Below are 9,082 nucleotides of genomic sequence, written 5' to 3' on the forward strand. Positions count from 1 at the left end.
AATCATCCCAAAATTGAGGCAGTGGACTTTGGGAGCAACGGCAGACTTCTGGTTTGCCTTCTGCATCTAATTTCTTTCTAGTTTTATGTTTCTATTAGTTTATTATTTAGAACTTATTAACACTGGTAGATTTGTTTATTGATTTGGTTGCTCTCTTTCGTTTTTTATTTATATATATGCTTTTTTTTTTTCCTTTTTCTCTTTATGTGAGTGTGTATGTGTATGTTTCTTTATGTGGTTTTGTCTGTATAGCTTTTTTTCTTGCTATGTGTCCTAGGGTTCTGTCTGTCTGGTTTTTTTTGTTTGTTTGTTTGCTTAGTATAGTTTTTAGCTCTTGTAATCATTGGTGGATTTGTTTTTTGGCTTGGTTGCTTTCTTCTTTCCATCTCTCTTTTTTTAAATTACTTTTTATTCTTTCATTTTTAATATTTTTTTTCCATTTTAAGAACTTTTAAATTTTATTTATTTATTTGTTTACTTACTTACTTACTTACTTATTTTTCTCTCTTTTCTTCCGAGCCATGTGGCTGACAGGGTCTTGGTGCTCTGGCTGGGTGTCCGGCCTGAGTCTCTGAGGTGGGAGAGCCTAGTTGAGGACATCAGTCCACCAGGGACCTCCAGCCCCATGTAATATTAAACAGTGAAGCATCTCCCAGAAAACACCATCTCAATGCTAAGACCCAGCTCCACTCAACAACCAGCAAGCTACAGTGCTAGACACCATAGGCCAAACAACTAGCAAGACAGGAACACAAACCCATGCATTACCAGAGAGATTGCCTAAAATCATAATAAGTTCACAGACAAAACACAGCACCGGACATAGTCCTGCCCACCAGAAAGACAAGACCCAGACTCAGCCACCAGAACACAGGCACCAGTACCCTCCACCAGGAAGCTTACACAACCCACCGAACGAACCTTACCCACTGGGAGCAGACACCAAAACAATGGGAACTACAAACCTGCATCCTATGAAATGGAGACCCCAAACACAGTAAGTTAAGCAAAATGAGAAGACAGAGAAATACACAGCAGATGAAGGAGCAAGGTATAAACCCACCAGACCTAACAAATGAAGAGGAAACAGGCAGTCTACCTGAAACAGAATGCAGAGTAATGATAGTAAAGATGATCCAAAATCTAGGAAATACAATAGAGAAAATACAAGAAACGTTTAACAAGGACCTGGAAGAACTAAAGAGCAAACAAACAATGATGAACACCAAAATAAACGAAATTAAAAATTCTCTAGAAGGAATCAATAGCAGAGCAACTGAGGCAGAAGAACGGATAAGTGATTTGGAAGATAAAATAGTGGAAATAACTACCACAGAGCAGAATAAAGAAAAACAATGAAAAGAATTGAGGACAATCTCAGAGACCTCTGGGACAACATTTAATGCACCAACATTCGAATTACAGGGGTCCGAGAAGAATAAGAGAAGAAAAAAGGGACTGAGAAAATATTTGAAGAGATTATAATTGAAAACTTCCCTAATATGGGAAAGGAAATAGTCAATCAAGACCAGGAAGCACAGAGAGTCCCATACAGGATAAATCCAAGGAGAAACATGCCAAGACACGTATTAATCAAACTATCAAAACGTAAATACAAAGAAAAATATTAAAAGCAGCATGGGAAAAGCAACAATTAACATACAACAGAGTCCCCATGAGGTTAACAGCTGATCTTTCAGCAGAAACTCTGCAAGTCAGAAGGGTATGGCAGGACATATTTAAAGTGATGAAAGGGAAAAAAAACTACAACCAAGATTACTCTACATAGCAAGGATATCATTCAGATTTGATGGAGAAACTAAAAGCTTTACAGACAAGCAAAAGCAAGAGAATTCAGCACCACCAAACCAGCTCTACAACAAATGCTAAAGGAGCTTCTCTAGGCAGGAAACACAAGAGAAGGAAAAGACAATAACAAACCCAAAACAATTTATAAAATGGTAATAGGAACATAAATATCAATAACTACCTTAAATGTAAATGGATTAATGCTCCAACCAAGATATAGACTGCCTGAATGGATACAGCAACAAGATCTGTACATATGCTGTCTACAAGAGACGCACTTCAGACTTAGGGACACATAAGACTGAAAGTGAAGGGGTGGAGAAAGATATTCCATGCAAATGGAAATCAAAAGAAAGCTGGAGTAGCAAGTCGCATATTAGACAAAAATAGACTTTAAAATAAAGACTATTACAAGAGACAAAGAAGGACACTACATAATGATCAAGGGATCAATCCAGTAAGAACATACAACAATTGTAAATATTTATGTACCCAACATAGGAGCACCTCAATACATAAGGCAAATGCTAAGAGCCATAAAAGGGGAAATCGACAGTAACACAATCATAGTAGGGGACTTTAACACCCCACTTTCACCAATGGACAGATCATCCAAAATGAAAATAAAAAAGAAAACACAAGTTTTAAATGACACATTACACAAGATGGACTTAACTGACATTTACAGGACATTTTATCCATAAAAAACAGAATACACTTTCTTCTCAAGTGCTCATGGAACATTCTCCAGGAGAGTTCATAACTTGGGTCACAAATCAAGCCTTGAAAAATTTAAGAAAATTGAAATCGCATCAACTATCTTTTCTGACCACAATGCTATGAGACTAGATATCAATTACAGGAGGAAATCTGTAAAGAATACAAACACTTGGAGGCTAAACAATACACTACTAAATAACCAAGAGATCACTGCAGAAGTCAAAGAGGAAATCAAAAAATACCTAGAAACAAATGACAATGAAAACACGACAACCCAAAACCTATGGGATGCAGAAAAAGCAGTTCTAAGATGGAAGTTTATAGCAATACAATCCTACCTCAATAAACAAGAAACATCTCAAATAAAAAACCTAACCTTACACCTAAAGCAATTAGAGAAAGAAGAACAAAAACCCCACAAAGTTAGCAGAAGGAAAGGAATCATAAAGATCAAATAAGACATAAATGAAAAAGAAATGAAGGAAACGATAGCAAAGATCAATTAACCTAAAAGCTGGTTCGTTGAGAAAATAAACAAAATTGCTAAACCATTAGCCAGACTCATCAAGAATAAAAGGGAGAGGATTCAAATCAATAGAATTAGAAATGAAAAAGAAGTAACAACTGACACTGCAAAACTACAATGGATCGTGAGAGATTACTATAAGCAATTATATGCCCGCAAAATGGACAACCTGGAAGAAATGAAGGAATTCTTAGAAAAGTACAACCTTCTGAGACTGAACCAGGAAGAAACAGAAAATACAAACAAACCAATCACAAGTGCGGAAATTGAAACTGTGATTAAAAATCTTCCAACAAACAAAAGCTCAGGACCAGATGGCTTCACAGGTGAATTCTATCAAACATTTAGAGAAGAGATAACACCTATCCTTCTCAGACTCGTCCAAAATATAGCAGAGGGAGGAACACTCCCAAACTCATTCTACGAGGCCACCATCACGCTGATACCAAAACCAGGCAAAGATGCCACAGAAAAAGAAAATTACTGGTCAACATCACTGATGAATATACATGCAAAAATCCTCAACAAAATAGTAGCAAAGAGAATCCGACAGCACATTAAAAGGATCATACACCATGATCAAGTGGGGTTGGCCCCAGGAATGCAAGGATTCTTCAATATATGCAAATCAATCAATGTGATAAACCATATTAACAAATTGAAGGAGAAAAAACATATGGTCATCTGAAGAGATACAGAAAAAGCTTTAGACAAAAATTCAACACCCATTTATGATAAAAACCCTCCAGAAAGTAGGCACAGAGGGAACTTACCTCAACATAATAAGGCCATTTATGAGAAACCCACAGCCAACATCGTTCTCAATGGTATAAAACAGAAACCATTTCCACTAAGATCAGGAACAAGACAAGGTTGCCCACTCTCACCACTGTTATTCAACATAGTTTTGGAAGTTTTAGCCACAGCAAACAGAGAAGAAAAAGAAATAAAAGGAATCCAAATCAGAAAAGAAGAGTAAAACTGTCACTGTCCGCAGATGACATAATAGTATACACAGAGAATCCAAAAGATGCTACCAGAAAACTACTAGAGCTCATTAACGAATTTGGTAAAGAAGCAGGATACAAAATTAATGCACAGAAATCTCTTGCATTCCTATACACTAATGATGAAAAGTCTGAAAGAGAAATTAAGGAAACACTCCCATTTACCACTGCAACAAAAAGAATAAAATACCTAGGATAAACCTACCTAAGGAGACAAAAATCCTGTATGCAGAAAACTATAAGATGCTGATGAAAGAAATTAAGAATGATACAAACAGATGGAGAGATATACCATGTTCTTGTATTGGAAGAATCAACATTGTGAAAATGACTATACTACCCACAGCAACTTACAAATTCAACACAATCCCTATCAAACTACCAATGGCATTCTTCACAGAACTAGAACAAAAAAATTCACAATTTGTATGGAAACACCAAAGACCCCGAATAGCCAAAGCAATTTGAGAATGAAAAACGAAGCTGGATGAATCAGGCACCCTGACTTCAGACTACACTACAAAGTTACAGTAATCAAGACAGTATGGTACTGGAACAAAAACAGAAATACTGATCAATGGAACAGGAGAGAAAGCCTATTGTCACCTTATCTTTGATAAAGGAGGCAAGAGTATACAATGGAGAAAAGACAGCCTCTTCAATAAGTGGTGCTGGGAAAACTGGACAGCTGCATGTAAAAGAATGAAATTAGAACACTCCCTAACACCATACACAAAAATAAACTCAAAATGGATTAAAGACCTAAATGTAAGGCCAGACACTATAAAACTCTTAGAGGAAAACATGGGCAGAACACTCTATTACATAAATTACAGTAAGATCCTTTTTGACCCACCTCCTAGAGAAATGGAAATAATAATAATAAAAAAATAAACAAATGGGACCTAATGAAACTTAAAAGCTTTTGCACAGCAAAGGAAAACATAAACAAGACCAAAAGACAACCCTCAGAATGGGAGAAAATATCTGCAAATGAAGCAACTGACAAAGGATTAATCTCCAAAATATACATGCAGCTCATGCAGCTCAATATCAAAAAATCAAACAACCCAATCCAAACATGGGCAGAAGACCTAAACTGACATTTCTTCAAAGAAGATATACAGATTGCCAACAAACACATGAAAGGATGCTCAACATCACTAATCATGAGAGAAATGCAAATCGAAACTACAGTGAGGTATCACCTCACACCAGTCAAAGTGGCCATCATCAAAAATCTAGAAACAATAAATGCTGGAGAGGGTGTGGAGAAAAGGGAACCCTCTTGCACTGTTGGTGGGAATGTAAAATCATACAGCCACTATGGAGAACAGTATGAAGGTTCCTCAAAAAACTAAAAATAGAACTACCATACGACCCAGCAATCCCACTACTGGGCATATACCCTGAGAAAACCATAATTCGATAAGAGTCATCTACCACAATGTTCATTGCAGCTCTACTGACAATAGCCAGGACATGGAAGCAACGTAAGTGTCCATTGACAGATGAATGGATAAAGAAAACACGGCACATATCTACGATGGAATATTACTCAGCCATAAAAAGAAATGATATTGAATTATTTGTAGTGAGGTGGATAGACCTAGAGTCTGTCATATGGAGTGAAGTAAGTCAGAAAGTGAAAAACAAATACCGTACACTAACGCATATATATGGAATTTTAAAAAGCTGTACTGATGAACCTAGTGGCAGGGCAAGAATAAAGACGCAGACATAGAGAATGGACTTGAGGGCACGGGGTGGGGAAGGGGAAGCTGGGATGAAGTGAGAGAGTAGCAATGACATATATACAGTACCAAATGTAAAACAGATAGCTAGTGGGAAGCAGCCGCACTGCACAGGGGGATTAGCATGGTGCTTTGTGTCCACCTAGAAGGGTGGGATAGGGAGGGTGGGAGGGAGATGTAAGGGGGAGGAGATATTGGAATGCATGTATATGTATCGCTGATTCACTCTGTTATAAAGCAGAAACTAACACACCATTGTAAAGCAATTATACTCCAATAAAGATGTTAAAAAGGTAAAAAAATAAAAATAAAAAGCGTACATTAAAAAAAGAATTTAAGATAAAAAAAATACAAGTTTAATGCATTTCATAACTGAATATCAAGTTTCCGGGTTTTTTCTTTAGTGTATTCAGAGTTATTTTTGTCAGTGACAAGTACTAAATGAATTGCATCTGTCATTTCTCTACTCTGTGTCTTCACTGTCAGTCAGCCTGAAATAGTTTGTGTTTTCTCTCTTACCCTAGTAATTATTTCTTAAAAACTTATATCTAATTTTATCTATTATTTTGTTATTTTTCTCTAATTTTACTGCAGTGTGGTAAAAGAACGATAATCAGTAGTGGAGCAGCTTTTGTTGTTGTTTTGTTTTATTTTGAGTCTTTGGAATTCACCAAGGCTTTCTTTGTTGTCTAGCAAATGCCTGACTTTTCTGTGAATGGGCCATGGGTGTTCGAAACATAGTTAAGTTTTCTCTGTTGTACACAATGATTTCTCTCTGTGTCTTTCTGTCTATATATCTACCAACCAAGAGTGATACACACAGACTAGATGACACAATTAATCATGTTATTTGTACTTTGTATCTGTGCATAGTTCTATTTGATCATATCAGGTTCCAAGCGGGATTCACTATTATAACTACTGAACTATAATTATTGACTTTGTCTCTCTCATATATATATAGAATTTTAGCATATAATTTGATAGTTTATCTATTTGGGACTATATTGAGATAGGCACAGTAGTGTGCTAGAGACAGTTCATACCATCTCATGAGAGCCAGTTGTTAATTATCAGGAATCTTGTGAGCCAGTGGTCAAACCTAACCATTATTAAATATTAAACTATATTAACTTATGATTAAATGTGTTATAGTAAAAGATAAACATTCAAAATTCATACTTCCTAACTATTCTCCTACATTTATAAGAGAAATAATACTTTTACGATGCATTGATCCGGCAGACCCCAATGTATTCAAATGGTCAAATTTAGCATCACTAACAAAAGAACAAACTAACAGTAGGTACCTCTGCGGTGATACAATAGAAAGTAATCAACAATACCTACATGAAAGCATCTATGTCTTTACACTGAATCTAATCTAGAGAAAACAATCAGACAAATGCAAACTGTTAGACTACAAGACAACTAGCCTAGATTTTGAAAACATCAACCTAATGGAAAAAGGAAAGAAAACTGAAACAGAACTGTTCTCAGGTGAAGAGATTAAAAAGGCACGATAAACAGCAGCAAAAAACTATGTGATTTTTGATTATCTAAAAAGAGAAGAGAAGAGAAGAGAAGAGAAGAGAAGAGAAGAGAGGAGAAAAAAAGAAAAGGACAAAGTAGCAAGCCTGAAGGGCTCACACTAACCAATCCTGACATAGGTATAGTAATAACTGATTCAGGTCAAGAACACTTTTGAATACTAAAACCAATGAGTGTAAAGTTTTTGAGAAACAAAATATTTACAGGGTTGCAAAGATCAACCCATACACTACTAATTAATTCAATTTGCTATAATCTATGCTCTTGAGGTCATTTCTATCTATTATGTCTGTATGATGGAAATGCTAAGTATTGGAGGGTTATTGCACATCCCTTCCCAGCTCTATGTTCAATGACATCATGATGATAGCTTAAAATCATCCATAATGGAAGTTTTTACATCATCAAATTAACAACTGCTACACATCGGGGCTTGATTTATTGTTTTGTTGATTATCTAGCCTTACATGTAAATTGCAGATAATATTTTATGAGTGTTAAATTTCTTGGATGTGACAATAATATTGTGGTTATGTACGACAATGTCCTTCTTTTGGGAAAGATAAATGCTGAATTATTTTCTGGTGAAGAGGCGTGCTGTTTGCAATTTTCAAGTGAGTCAGTAAAACAAACACACTTTTATCTTTTGTGTAAAATCACCCCCCATCACGCACACAGACACATACACACACACAGTCTTTGAGCTTCAGTATAGGAAACTACCCTATAGCTATGCTTCATCTCTCTCTTCAGCTGTGTGGCAACTTCTCCTTAAGGGAGAGCACTACCAGCCCATGACCATATGACATCTTTTTCAGATTTAAAAGTTTGCACCACTCTTATATTCAAACAATCAGCATATAGTAAGTGATTCATACCATATGGTCTCAATTGTGAGAGAAGAGCATAGTACACCAGGATGAAATGTATAAGCTAAACGATATTAATTATAGTTATTTTAATTTTGAGATATAAATTATACTCAGTAAATTACAAACATAGTAAGTGTACAGTGTGATGAGTTTTGACAGTTGTATATACCAGCTCAAACAAGATACAGAAAATTTCTATCATTCCAGAAAGTTCTCTAGTTTGGTTCTCAGTCAATCCTCTTCTTCTTCCCTAGCCCTCTGTAGCCATCTCTCCTAGGAGTGACTTCCACCAGTAAAGATTATTTTACCTGTTCTTGGATGTAATGTAAATGGAACCACATAGCCTGTACTTGTTTGTGTCTGTTGCTTCCAATCAACATAGCATTTCTGAGATTCACCCATGTCAGTTGTATGTATCAATGCACTGCTCCTGTTTACTGTTGTGTACCATTCTATTATGTCAGTGTAACATAATTTTTAATACATTATCCTATTGCTAGACATATGTATTTATTCTAATTTGTAATTACTGTAAATAAGCTGTCATGAACATTCCTATACATACAAGTCCTTTTGCTGGCACGTTCCTAATAAATGTACGGAATAAGAAAAGGGCATTGAATGACATCAGGCATATCCCTCAGCATCTTAAATATCACACTTTCATTCTGCTATCAATTTAATACAAAACTCATGCACAACTAGACTGTTCTCTGAGCTTCACTAATAATGTTTGGTGGTTGTCAGGTGGCATGAAAAAAGTCAATATACCTTACATAGTCTCCCCGCTTTCAACTAGACAAAAGTAACACGTTTTCCCTTCTTTGCTGATTTTTTTGGTAG

This window comes from Grampus griseus (genome assembly GCF_964374135.1).
Source record: "Grampus griseus genome assembly, chromosome: 10".
NCBI classification, from domain to species: Eukaryota; Metazoa; Chordata; class Mammalia; order Artiodactyla; family Delphinidae; genus Grampus; species Grampus griseus.